Source organism: Canis aureus, chromosome 14, assembly GCF_053574225.1.
Source record: "Canis aureus isolate CA01 chromosome 14, VMU_Caureus_v.1.0, whole genome shotgun sequence".
In the NCBI taxonomy this organism is placed as follows: Eukaryota; Metazoa; Chordata; class Mammalia; order Carnivora; family Canidae; genus Canis; species Canis aureus.
In genome coordinates this window covers 7652445-7667314 of record NC_135624.1, presented here as the reverse complement: position 1 = coordinate 7667314, position 14870 = coordinate 7652445, and the positions used below count along the sequence as shown (strand labels likewise).

Here is a 14870-nt window from a genome sequence, read left to right as displayed (position 1 = left end):
TCGCCGCCGTGTGGGCCCTGGTGCAGCAGCACGAGGCTCCCAGATTCAGATTCCTGTGCAGGCAGCTCCCTGCGGGCCCACCATGGGCAGGAGCAACCAGCCATCGCGGCGCCTGAACGCTGTGCTTTGACCGCATTTGCATCCTCCTGGCCTCCAGCTGTCCTCGGCTTCCATCCAGGGATGGCCTTCCTCCCACTAGCCCACCCTGTCCTACCTTTGGCTTCCTCTCTTTGCTGTAAACCTGCTCCCTGCTCTCCTTCGTTCTTCACGGGTCCCATTTCTGCATCCCCTCTCTCAGCATTCTTTTCTGGCTCCCAGTTATCCCAGAACCTGGCCCAGGGCAGCCTTGTGGGCAGATCACTGCCAGACCTCACGTTCCCCCCGGGGGCCAGGAGCAATAACTTTGGGTTCCTGTGGAGGATCTGACCACAACTCCTTGATCAGGATCTCTGAAGTGTAAGCCTCATTAGACGTCCCTAAGCCCCGAGACCCTAAGGCCATTGTGACTCTCTGCCAGCCCCCACCCACCTCAATACCACTTCCAAGTCTCACAGTAATGATTTGCCCACAGCCCCATCTCCCTGGTAAGACCTCCATACTCTGAGGACAGGAACTCAAGTGTTAGTCATCATCCAAGCCTGGAGTCTAGTACAGTACCTGGCACATAATTGGTGCTCAAAAAAAATTAATGACTCCATCACAACTGCCTCAAATCCACTTTGGAACAAGAGAGGGTTTAACTGAACATACTCTGCCACAAACTAGCTCTTTGCCTTTTGGGAAGCCATCTCCACTCACATTCCTCAGCTGTAAAATGAGGAGGTTGGACCAAGCCTAGTGAATCTCTACGGCTCTTTTTGTGCTAAATGTCTAGGACTCCTGTGCTTCTGTCCAGCACAATGGCCCTGTAATTGGTGGTTTTGTTTGTGAACAATTATCCAAAACTTGGGAATAATGCCAAAAGATGATTTATGTCATGAAAGGAGCACTTCCTAACAAGCTCACTTAAAGGTCTTCTGGCTCTGTGGGCCCTTAGAGCCTAGCATAGTGGTTCTCAGCCAGGAACGGCCTTATACCACCACCACCACCACCACCCCCAAGACATCTGGAGACATTTTGGTTATTGACTGGGGAGAAGCTATTGGCATCTAGTGGATAGAGGCTAGGAATGCCACTAAACATCCTACAATGCATGGGGCAGCCTCCCACAACAGAATTTTCAGACCCAAAATGTCAATAGTGCTGAGATTGAGAAATCCTGCTCTAGTGTGTACAACTCTGTTCACACATTTCACTGTGACCCAAGTATATTACAATTCTATGAACTGATCGTGTGTGATGAGTTTCTTTTCTATCTACTAGAGAGGATAAACCCAAAGTCTCTGGGGTTTCTTTTTTGCCCCATAAAATATAATGAGTTTTGTATTTAGTTTAGCAATCTTATCTCAACTTTCCTTCTTTCCACAGCCTATTTAAAAAAAAAAAAAAAAAAAACAGTTTCTCACATTCTCTTTTTTCGGAGCTATTTATTTCATTTTGTCTTTAACCTTTTATTTGAGATGAGTTGTAAGCAATAATATGCAGAGATCTGTATGTCCTTTAACGGTTTCCTCCAGAACTACAGTACAAGATCATATCCAGGATATCAACATTGATACAATCTACCCATCTTATTCAGATTTCTCAAATTTTACTTGGACTCCTCTATGTATTAGTATTTAGTCCTGTACAGTTTCATCGCATGTGTTGGGCCTTGTAACCACTACCACAGTCAAGATACAGAGTAGTTTCTGGGACGCCTGAGTGACAGCGGTTGAGCGTCTGCCTTCGGTTCAGGGCGTGATCCTGAAGTCCTGGGATGGAGTCCCACATCGGGCTCCCTGCATGGAGCCTGCTTCTCCCTCTGCCTATGTCTCTGCCTCTCTCTGTGTCTCTTGTGAATAAATAAATAAAATCTTAAAAAAAAAAAAAAGATACGAATAGTTTCATCACCATCACCACAAGGAGCCCTCATGTTGCCTTTTCAATAACCACACCCTGATCTTCTCTTTTGACTGGGCTTTATCATCCTCCTACGACCCTCATTAATGAGTTAGATAGTGACACCTGCTCGCTATTTGTATGAGAATTCAGTTTTTAACATTTTGAGAAACATGCCTTGATATATTCCTTTGTCATTAGTCAAATTACCCTATTAAGTAGCAGCTCCAGGCTGAGCTCTGAAGACAAGCATAGACCAGATGGTTCCTAATTCCTTCACCAGAGACTGTATTAATGAAAACCATCACTCTTTGTTTGAGGAACACAGAGTAACCTTGAGAAAACTACTTAACTTCCCTGCAGCTTTTGCCTCGTTGCATCTGAAAGAGCAAGATGGGTCACCAGCAGCTCTACTGGAGCCATGGGAGGAAGTTTGGCCAGGGCTCTTGTTCTTGCCGCATCTGTTCAAACCTGCACCGTCTGATCCAGAAATACGGCCTCAATATGTGCCACCAGTGTTTCTGTCATTACGCCAAGGATATAGGCTTCATTAAGTTGGATTAAGTGAACTCCCTTGAATGGGTCATCCAAGATACCTACCTTAATGCTGACTCATTGTACATAAAATAAAAATGCTCCAATTATGAAAAAAAAAAAACTTTCCTACAATTCAGCTCCATCTTCTGTAAAATGGAGACAATAATGGCTCCTCTTAGAAGGAGTTCATGGAGAAGTCACCTAGGCAAAACACACAAAGCACTTAGACTAGTGTGTGGCACATAATATATTCTCAGTATATTTTAGTTAGAGTGCCTGCTCTCATTTAATACTCACAACAACTCTATGAGGTAGATACTGTTATTGTCTCAGTACAACAGTTGAGAAAACCAGGGTTCAGAAAGTTCAAGTCACTTTCCCAAGGTAACAACCTAGTCAGAGGCAGAGCTAAGATTAGAACTCTGGGCTCTGCGATTCTAGGTGCCATGTTGCCCTACTCACTTCATGAGAATTTGGAACAACTGTACTCAGAGAAAAAAGACAGAAACTCAGGTTCTAGAGGAACACAGGCTGCTGAGAAGGTGGGCAACACTGCATGGGATGAGGTGGCTATAGAGAGAAACTGAACTGCTGAGATCTAAACACCATCTTATATCTAGAGTTTGAGAAAAACCTTTGAACGTACACTTCAACAACAAAACCCAAAGGAAAACCTTCCTAACATGAACATGAAAGGATTTTGCATAAATTTTCTTCCCACAGGAAGCTGGAAACACATGGGGAGAATACATGGATACTCACAAGGCTCAGACTCAGCCCGTCTAGCAAAGGGAAGGTAGCACAGTAGAAGGGCAGGACAAGGCCCCAGAACCTCTGTCCTCAAAAAAGTAAAAGTTTTTGATTCATAGTTCTTTCTTGGAAATATTGATTTGCTCTGAGGCATAATGAAAAACTTCCTGAATCATGTCTTAGGCAAGACAAAACCTCAGCTAATCAATAACTGAGGAATTGGAAACCCATGATTAGAAAAGGCTGGGGGGAAATGAACCGGAAGCAGAGTTGGAACCGCCCTCACCACTGCCTCCCATCTCCACTTCTATGGCGCTAGGGCAGCACAGGGTAGGAGGTTCCACATGTCAGGTCCTAGAGGCGAGGTCCCCAGTGTGTGGTACAGTGAGAAAAATGACATAATGTAGTGGGCATTCCTCCCCCACACAGTCGTATCCCTCTTCTCTGCCTTATTTTTCCCCTACTGCACTTATTTCTAATATACTATGTGTTCTTTTCTTTTTTTTTTTCTTTTTTTTTTTTTAGTTATATCATGCCTTACTTAGTATTTAAGCATGAGGGAGAAATTTTTGCTTATTTTGTTACTACCCTATTCTTCAGTGCCTAGAACAGTGTCTGGCCCCATAATAGATGCTCAATAAATATTTGTTGAATTAATTTAGAAATGTTTTCTGTGTGTGTGTGTTTGTGTATGTGTGTATGAGAAAGAGGAGAGAGACAGAGAGATATTCTTCCCAACAAAATGGTAATGATAATTAATGACAGAGTCTTTTTCATGCCCCCATGGCAAAAGAAAAAATTAGCTACTCTATATCAACATGTACACATAAACATCATTTCTTAAGTTACAATTTTTTAAAAATTCTACTGGCCCATGAATTCTCTAAAAGAGACTCTTAAGGCCTCAAGGAAGGGTTTTAGAGGAAAGCAGGCTTGGTTTGAATCTGTCTCCACCAGCTGTGTGATCTTGGGCAAGTTGCTTTCTATCATTTTTTTAGATTGATTGATTGATTGATTGATTGATTTTTAGAGAGAGAGAGAGAGCAAGAACAGGGGAAGGAGCAGAGGGAGAGAGAGTATCCAAGCAGACTCCTGCTGAGTACGGAGCCTGAGGTGGGGCTTGATCTCATGAACGAAGAGTTGGATGCTCAACTGACTGAGCCACTTAGTGCCCTTAAGCCCCCGTTTCATGACCTACAAAATGCAACTAGTAATTGAGAGGATGACATATATAGGGACTGGTACAAGTAAGTTTAGTTCAGTGAATAAATGACTCTTAGCAGTGTGCTCGGCGTGGCCGAGGCAGGCCTTCCCACCAAAGCCTCCTCGCAAAAGCCTGACTGGGGGGGTGCACTCTGTGCTCCAGGTCCACAGCCTGATAAATGGGGCCCAGCTGGACAAAGGGTACCTAAAGGCAGTTTCCTAGCATAATCTTACTTTAGTATTCAACTCCTTTGCTGTCAATATGAGTGATAAAATCAAAAGGTTTCAAGGTACAATTTCCAAATTGTTGGAGTCAGTGTATTTGTGTGAGGGTGGTGATTTCTGAGACTCTTAGAAAGTAATAGATTTACACATGAATTCCTCTCCTCAGTATAACTAGGAAAGAGAGGAATCGGGTCAGAAACCACTGCCAAAAAAGGATATTTTTCAGAAATGATGACAAAACAACCCTGAAACTGGAATGTAAGTAAGCAAGAAAATGAGAATTCTTTTATAGCAATTTGATTTGCACACACTTTCAGTTTTTCGCGTTTTGCTTTCATTCAAGTATGACTTGCCTTTCGCTGAAGTTCATGCTATTGTAGAATTATGTTAGTAAAGGAAAATGAGTAAATTGAGGGTTGTGGAAACAGAGAGAAGGTGAAGCCAGAGGTGAGAAAGATAAAGAACTGAGTCAAAGCAAAGAGACAGAAAACTCTCTGGGCTTTCCAGTGTTTAGGGGGGAGCTTTGCTGGGTAGAGAGCAACCTGTATAATTCCAGGCAATATAGACAGAGAGAGAAGACTCCTTCAGCTGTGGTTCCCATGTTTTCTAAATGATTCCAAAAAGTCTGGGTGACAGTGATCATACTGCTAAGGAAGCCTCTGCTTTGCCCTAGTCACAGAATCTTGGTTGTTAGTCTGTGTGTTGCCAATCAGCTAAAAGTCATTTCCCATCTTCCTTTGCAGCTTGATGTGGTCCTATGACTAAATTCTGGCCAATGAGATATAAGTGATATTGGATGCTGCCAGAAGGTTTCCTTTTTTTTTTTTTTTTTAAGTTCTTATTTTAACTGCAGTTAGTTAACATAACATACTATGTTCATTTCAGGTGTACAACACAGTAATTCAACACCAGAAAGTTTCCTTCAAGGCAGGAGGCAGGTCATTCCCTTTCTCTTCCTCTATCCTGGAAGGTGACATCACGCCTGGACTATGAGTCCAAAGGTCCCCCCAAGCAGATCAGTAAGCTCACAGCAAAACAGTGAGGGAGAAGAAGCCTGAGGCCCTGAGAACTCTTAGAGCCACACTACTAGTCCTGGAGGGAAAAACATCTATCTTGTTGCAAAACACAGCTCTTCCAGTTTCTTCTTCACAGCTAAACCTAATCCTGACTGATAGAGAAAACAACAGAGGTTGTAGACTTTTTATTTTGTCACATAAAACTTAGAAAACAAACCAAACTACTATATACTATCACACTAAGAAAGCAATATCAAAATAAAGAGCTGTCTTCGAAGTTGTACACGTTTTTCATTTACTCAATAACCACTGAGCACTGACAGTGTGGCAGGCACTGTGCTAGGGCTGAGGATACAGTAGTAGACATAGACAGAGACGTGGGCCCTGCCCTCGTGGGCTCACGTTGGAGCGAGATTACGAAGAGCTCCGCGCATTGGCTCTGTTTCTCATCTTACTACAAGCCAATGATAACTTGGTCAGGGTACTGGGCCACATGCCATGTTTGGGGACCCCTGCTCAGGAGGAATTGCAGCAAAGTCCGCAAACTCAAAGTATATTAAGCATGGTCTACATGTTGAATAAACGCTGTGTCTCACATGTTAACCGCTACTTTCCAAATACAGACTCAAAGAAGAAAACCCATTTAAAAACATTACTGCATCCATAATAGCTCTTTGCCAAATTTTTGAGTCATTTTTTCTCAATCAGTGAATACTGAAAGTTTGGGACATTATAATACTGACATTTTTGATATTATAAAACATTCTTTGTACTCAAAGTGGTAAAAGCTATGCTGGAACAGGCATTCTATCAATAAAAGTGTCCTAATGTCTTTTCAATGAGAAGCATCTAAGTTTCTCTGGCTGGCCATGATTTCTTGGAGATGGGATGCCAGTAACCTAATCCAACAATGTTCTCTTCCTAAGCAGGGCTTTCCTGAAGCTCCAAGGGTAGGAAGACTAAGCCATCAAGAATGGGCCTTTTTTTTTTTTTTTTTTTAACTCACAAAAGAGACAAGTCTTTATTTCCAAACTGCTATCAGTGCCCACACATTTGGTGACCAGAACTGTCAGAGGTAAAGTGTTCTGGGTGAGTAGTAAAGGAGACACACAGGAAGTAGACCAAACTGAGTCTTTCTAATAGAAAAGTCCATCTTGGAGGAGAAGGCTGGAGGAGTAGATTCAGGATCCAGCCCCCTTTCAGAGTCTAGTTAAACTAGTTAGACTAGTATCTGCTTCTGGAGTTTCAACCCCCTGAAAGCTGTGCAGTGTCTGCACTTAGTATTTTTCATTCTCTGGATTTCTTACGGATCAAGTGTTCTCTACAAGGGGGACCAGTATTCTCCACAAGGACAGTTGATGATCCTCTTCACAGCACCTTCCTTCTTTTTATGTGATAAGGTTATTTTTTTTAAAGAGTTTTATTTTTTTTTTTTTAAGTAATCTCTATACCCAATGTGGGCATCAAATTTATAATCCCAAGATCAAGAATTGCATTCTCCACTGACTGAGCCAGCCAGGCTCCCCATGTGATAGGTTTTTAAAAGAAATTTCTCAAGGGCCTCCTGGTTACTTTGAGAACTGTAAGATTGTAGGGCAAGAATGATAACTACGTTTGTATTCCTCAGATTACTCACTTCTGGAACTACTGTTACCGGTTACTTTAGCTTCAGATTCAACTTTGTCATGGTTTAATTTGAGGAATATTCTTCCTAATAACTTATTAATCTTTTGGAACGTAGGGTCATTGAAATCCAGTTGATTTGACCTTAAAGATACAGGTTGGTGATCTCTGGCCTTGGTGGATGGTTCTATGTAAATTTCTTTTTTTATTTTCAAGATTTAATTTATTTATTTCAGAGAGAGAGACAGAGGGCAAGCATGAACATGAGGGAGGGGCAAAAGCAGAAGCAGGCTCTCTGCTGAGCAGGGAGCTTGATGGGGGGGCTCGATCTCTGAATCCTGGGACCATGACCTGAGCTGAAAGCAGATTAACCAAGTAATCTACCCAGGCACCCTGGTTCTGATGTACATTTCATAAAAATTTCCCTTTACCAAGTACCTTCTACACGCCAGATACTTTCCTATATTTTGGCCAACTTGCCTAAAAGTAGAGGGGTCAGCAAACTCCTAGGGGAACTGAGGATACATTCTCATGCTTCCATCTAGATGATAATTGTGAAAAAAATATATAATTTGCATATTTAAGATCATCCAGATGGATGTATTAGAATTCCATGATTCTGGTGCCCCAGTTGGTATTGATTTTAAGGCTGTATTGCCACCAACTCCCTTAATAGTCTTGAAATGCAAAGAAAATGTATAAATGAGACCTCTGCACTATGAACATAAAAGGGAAATGACATCATAGATGAAGTCTTCCAAGTCATTTAAATAGAGGAGAGAGTGGGAAAGTTGAATAATCAATCAACACAAGGTAATACCGGGTGCTGAGCTGGAAATGATGGCATCCTATCATAAGGAGATGTAGTGCGCAACTCCCATCCTTCGGAGTACTGACTTGAAGAGAGTACAGTGGATGATGAAAGCTGGCATCATGTTTGAAATGAAAAATAATTGTGATGATGATGATGACTCATCTGATGGAGTACTGTGCTCCCAAATTAAAGGCATCAAGTGCACAAAAGTGAAATAAAAAACAAATGAACATATCTTTCTACTACTAAAATCAACAGTGTAACTCATTTTCTACAAAACAAAATTATCTGCTAAATTAATGCTATTATTCATAATGTTACTGGTATTATTCACAACATTATTGGCTTTCTAGTTTGTAGGTCTCTCCTTTGTAAGTTGCTTTTGTTTTATGACTATGAGCTGTAAGGAGTAGCTTTACCTAGTTTAGTATGCACAGTCTTAAAATAGATTATATATATATATATATATATATATATATATATATATATTTAAAAATCTATTTTGGTTATCTCTAAAGTCAATTAATCTTTGCATCCAAGAAGTTGACATTATTATTCCCATTTTATAGGTAATCTGGAGCCTAGGTGATGTGGAAATTTGCCTCAGTCATAAGAAGCAAGCAGAACAGAATTCAGGATACCTAATCACCTAATGCTCACAACCTTCTACTGACTTCCTAAAGCAAAAGATGGCCTCTGGGTCATATTGTAAAAAAAAAATAATTCGCCCAAAATCAATTTACTGAAAGACCAATTTGCCAAAAGCTAGTTGATCAACTACTCTTTACACGGGGAGGCGGAGGGGAAGCCAAATGATGGATCCCCTTAGCATTATCAGATAACAATTTTAAATGCAGTTAGGAAAGTTTGCTGGAACTGTACGTGGTCCTACACAGAAGGAGAGCAGACAGGGGCAGGGGCGGGGCAGGAGTCAGAGTGTATACAGGAACACAGCAGCAGTCCAAAGAGGGAGTGCAGACAGCAAAAATGAGTTCAGTTATTTGTACTTAAAACAATCCCAAACTAACCATTCCAACACAAAGCAGCTGCAGCAAAGTTGAGGCAGGACCCCAGTGGGGGAAAGCCCTTAGACCTTCAGTGGATTTCCTACCTGGCAAATCGGCTTGTGGAAAACTGGCCTTTGGACTGATGAAGTCAATTCTTCTCTCATGTGAAATCTCAATTTGGAGTGGGAAACTCATCTTGCCCAGGTTTCCTGACTTCAGCCAGGTCCTCACTCTGATCTGAGAAGTAAACAGAGATGGGAGACGCCCAAAATCTGCTGGTGAGATCTCTCCTCATCTCTTCTTGTTGCTGCTCTCTGCTCTGCGTGGGTTCCTGTGGTTGCTCAGCATTTACTAATGTGTTCTTTAAAATGAGTGCCCCCACTGTTGGTGGGATTGCAAACTGGTGCAGCCACTGTGAAAATGGTATGGAGATTCCTCAAAATGTTAAAAATAGAACCACCTTGTGATCCAGTAATCACACTGCTGGGTATTTCCCCCCAAAATACAAAAATACTAATTCAAAGGGAAACATGCTCCCCCATGTTTATAGCAGCATTATTTACAATAGTCAAGATATGGAAGAAGCCAAAGTGTCCACTGATCGATGAATGGATAAAGAAGCTGTGATATATATATATATTCATATATATTCCAATATATAACATATATATATCCATTGGAATATTATTCCGTTATTGAATATTATTCAGCCATAAAAAAGAATGAAATATTGCCATTTGCCACGACATGGATGGAGCTAGAGAGTATTATGCTCAGCAAAATAAGTCAGTAAGAGAAAGATAAATACCGTATGATTTCACACATATGTGGAATTTAAGAAACAAAAGAAATAAACAAAGGAAAAAGAGACAAACCAAAAAACAGACTCTTAACTATAGAGAACAAACTGATGTCACCAGAGGGGGGGTGCGTGGGGGATGGGTGAAATAGGCAGTGGGGATTAAGGAGGGCACTTGTGATGACTACCGGGTGTTGCATGTAACTTTTGAATCACTATATTGTACACCTTGAGACTGATATAATACTGTATGTTAACTATACTGGAATTAACATATGAAAAAATAAAACGAATGTTCCCAAGATAATTGAAAAAATCCTTGCAATGGCCACCAGGAAGGACTTGGGCATGGTGGCAGAATTAGCTAATATTAGATCCTTAAAAAAATCCATGCGGGGGTACTAGAATCTGGATTGCTTGGGAGAATTTGGGAGACCCAACTTAGATTCCTTCTCAGGAGGAAGAGGCAGCAGCAGGTGAGGAGAAAGTCCCACCAGGTTCCTTGTTGCTGGAAGATCCAGTGCTTGGATCAAGAGGAATGGAGATATATTTGGACTCTTTCTCTTTTTTCTTTTTTCAAGATTTTATTTATTTATTCATGAGAGACAAAGAGGAAGGCAGAGACACAGGCAGAGGGAGAAGCAGGCTCCCTGCGGGGATCCTGATGTGGGAGTGGATCCCAGGACCCCAGGATCACACCCTGAGCCAAAGGCAGACGCTCAACCACTGAGCCACCCAGGTGCCCCTCTTTCTCTTTTTTCTGACTGGCTTTCCTAAGCTTTAGATGGCTCTGTTTGACCTGATGGTTTTCCAAAAAAATCAGGTAGGCATTTTAAAAGCTAGCCAGAAAAACAGGATAGATACAGATGTGTACTACACTATGACAATTTTTATAGTGTTCAAGAAAAATTAAGACAAATACTCAACAAAACTGACAGAATAATGATATAAAGAACAAATTCCTATTTCAGGGAAAATCACCTTTCATTTCTGAAGGCACATTCAATTTCTAAGAAAACAAAGTTTCTCCAAGCACCTTCCATTTCTAAGAACACTAAATTACATAATTTAATACCCACCCGTATTAGTTTCATAGGGCTGCTGTAACAAAATACCACAAAACTGGGTGGCTTAAAATAACAGATATGTATTCTCTCACAATTCTGGAGGCTGGAAGTCTGAAATCAAAATGTGGGCAGAGGTGGTTCCTTTTGGAGGCCCTAGAGAAAATTTGTTCCATGCGTCTCTCCTAGCTTCCAGGTGGTTCCTGGAAATCCTTGGTATTTCTTGGCTTATAGATGCATCATTCCAATCTCTGCCTCTGTCTTCACATAGTGTTCTCCTCTCTGTGTCCAAATATCCTCTTCTGATAGGGATATCAGTCATTGGATTAAGACTTGCTTAAAACCAGTATCACCTTATCTTAACTTGATGACACTTGAAAAGATCCTGTACCCAAATAAGGTGATATTCGCAAGCACTGGAAATTAGGATTTGAACATATCTTCCTGCGGGGACAAATTCTACATAGTACTTCATGTAATACAAAATGACCAGGAGCCACCAAATCCATTTTATAAACTATAAAACAAAATAAAACAGGCTCATTGAATTCCAATTTAAAGAAGAATTTTATCATTGTAACTGCACCTAGCTCTGTTCCACTCCCCAACCCCACGAAAACAAATGTAAGGGATCTCACAAGGACAAAAAGAAGGGGAAGAAGACATACAATGAAATTTTCTCAACAGCAACACTGGAACTTAGAAGACATGAGGTAATACCCTCAGACCTCTAAAGGTATTTCCATACCAGACTTACATCTAGCCAAACTATCAGTTAAAGAGAAAAAAAAACATAAATTCTTTTAATACAATCTCAAAAATGTTACCTCTCATGCAGGCAGCTACTAGAGCATGTCCTTGAGCAAATAAAATAACCAACCAAGAAAAAGAGGAAGACACAGGGTCCAGGAAATATGGTACTAATTCAACACAAGAAAGAGGCTAAGAGGATCCTCAGGTTAATGGTGAAGAAAGATACTAAGCCAAGGGCTGTGCAGCAAGCCTGGAAAGCAAGCATCCCAGACTGGAACAAGTCAGAAAGCTCCAAGGGCAATTTCTTCAAAAAGATAAAAAAAAATCAATGGAATTCCTAATGTGGTTAAACACATTGAGAAGAGATTTACATAACCAGAGCATAGTTTAACATGATTTAGTGATGAGTTCCAATTTTTAAAAGAATTCTTAGTGCAAAAATAAAATATTGTGTGAAAGGAGAAGTAATCGCTATATATCATATGGTTCAGCTGCAAATATTGTTTACAAAGTCATTCTCATACAAACATTGACCATCCATCTAACCAAATCATGTTACAACTCTATTGGGAGTGGTGGGGGTGAGGGTGAAAGTGGCATCTTCACCTTCCCTGTGGGTAAACAGTAGACCAGGTCTTAAACTGCAACATTGAGAAAGAGTAATACTTGCATATTATTTAGAGACATAGAAGTAAAAAACCAAGAGAATCAACTGAAAGAACCGGAAGTAGTTACCTTGAGGGACTCGAAAACTGGGAAGCCCAGCAGGGGACTTGTTAATGTTCATAGCAAGCCTTGTAGAAACTGACTCTAAAGTCTGCATATGTATAACTAGAAAATATTTAACATTCAAAAGAGATTATCATTGGATCAAGTTACTTTCCTTCTCAGGGCTTCTCACTACTATTAGGAAAACGTCCATGATGCTTACTGTGGCCTATGGGTCCTAATCTGATCCAGTCGCACCTCTTCTCCACTCCTCACCCCACAACACTTCCTGCCCTCCAGCCCCTCTCCTGCCTCCTCTCATACATTGCTTTCGTGATGGTTCAATCACTCTGGCGGGAGAGGGTCCAAGCTCTTCCTGCCCCAAGGCCTTTGTGCATGCTCTTTCTTTTTCTAAAAATGTTGCCCACACTAACTGCAACCTAGTGAATCCCAAGCAGCTCAGTTTTTAACACAAACATCAAGATCTCAGAAAAGTCTCAGCCGAGCCATAGATTAGGTTATGTTTCCCAGTTTCATCTGCCCATAGTACCTGTCTTTTCCTCTATAGCATTTACAACAATTGTAATGAATCGTGTGAATCAGGTTATTGTCTCTTTTACAGGCCTTGTCCAATATGGTAGCCACATCTGAGCTATGTACATTTATGTTAACATTAAAGAATATGAGAAATTCAGCTGCACTAGCCCCATTTCAAGTGATCCAGAGCCGTGGCTAGGGTATCAGACAGTGCAGATATAGAACATTCCATCATCACAGAAAATTCTATCAGACAGTATTGAACTAGACTGTAAACTCCACCAAGGGCTCTTTGTAGATATCTCCTGACTGCCTAGGACTATATTAAGGGCTTTGAATATACTCCCTAAGTAATTGCTGAATAAACAAATTCATTCATTCATACAGAGCAAAAAGTAAGGTCATTCCTCTAACTGGAAGGATATGGATATTTGATCCATCTTCGTCTCCAGCCCCTTGATAGCATCTATTTCTATTATTAGCCCAACAGCAAACTTGGACCAAAGAAAATTAAAACCTAGGTAACTAAATAAATACTTAGGGCACTGTTTGAGGCAAAATAGGGTAGGTAAGTGACTCATGAAGGCAAAAAGATTACATTTCAAAAGGATTATCACTCCTAGAATGAGATTCTGAATTTGTCTTATGAACTAATCATTAGAATTAACTGTTAAGACATGTATTTTCAGAGCCCACTTAGTTTTAACCACCCTAATGTGCCTTGTGTCTGGCAAGCTAAGTCACTTTGGGCATCGTAGAGTATAAATCCAGTTTAGATGCTGTATTTAGCATTACACACAAAAAAAAGAGATTAAGAGGGTATGATTTCCCTTTAAGAGGATTATTACCAGGCTTTCAAAGAGGGACAAGTACCTCACTAATGGTTAATGTGTTCATTGGGTTTGAACAAATTCAACAACCTAGAGATATATTCAAATATATTTATTTAAGCACTCTGGGGATCCCTGGGTGGCGCAGCGGTTTGGCGCCTGCCTTTGGCCCAGGGCGCGATCCTGGAGACCCGGGATCGAATCCCACATCAGGCTCCCGGTGCATGGAGCCTGCTTCTCCCTCTGCCTGTTGTGTCTCTGCCTCTCTCTCTCTCTGTATGACTATCATAAATAAATTAAAAAAAAGTTTAAAAAAAATAAAAATAAGCACTCTGGAGGTTTTTTAAGAAATAAAACCAGGTATTTTTGAATAACAGTACATCACTACCTGCCTCTTCCCACCATGCTGGCTATGGGAGTCTCCTGACCGGTATACATGCCCATTCCAGAAAATGGTATTTGCCCTCAGGTGTTTCCTCCCCACTTCCCACCCCCACCCATCCATATATCTTCTCCATTTCAAGCCCTGATTCAAGGAGGTCCCTGGAAATATAGAAACTATCTGTGAAGCCTGCAGAAGCAGTCTGGGAAAGCAGGGCTCTCTCCTACTCTCTTCTCAATGACGAAATTTGTTTCTGCCTCCTTTTTATCTGTCTCCCTTCTCTCTTGTTCTCACACTCTCTGGAACAAAAACAACCAAAGGGGAGCCCTGCAGCATTTCAGAAGCAGATAGGCAGAAATGAGTGCTTCTGTGGTTATAGAAGCAAGTGGATTCTAAGAACCAAGCAGGACACAAAAGGCAGAGGTTTAAATTAAGGGTCCCTAAAAAACCTTATGTGAAGATGATCTCCTCTCCCCAAGACAGATCTGTGTCCCATACCCATAAAGCAAACAAGAGAGGCCCTCATTGGATGACAGTTAGACCTAAACATCTAAAAGGAGTTGAACTTCCCAATGTACTTGGGAAGAGCACAGGGGACAGGGTTATAGCCATAATAAACAATGGCTAGTATTCATGGAGCAC

General features: G+C 41.1%; 1 protein-coding gene and 1 pseudogene across 5 annotated transcripts in view; one reads left to right on the top strand and one right to left on the bottom strand.

Moving 5' to 3' along the window:
• Window positions 1-14870, bottom strand: part of BAALC (BAALC binder of MAP3K1 and KLF4) — a 106633-nt gene that overhangs the window by 44736 nt on the left and 47027 nt on the right. The window lies entirely within an intron of this gene.
• LOC144282827 (small ribosomal subunit protein uS14 pseudogene) lies at window positions 2365-2611 on the top strand (annotated as a pseudogene).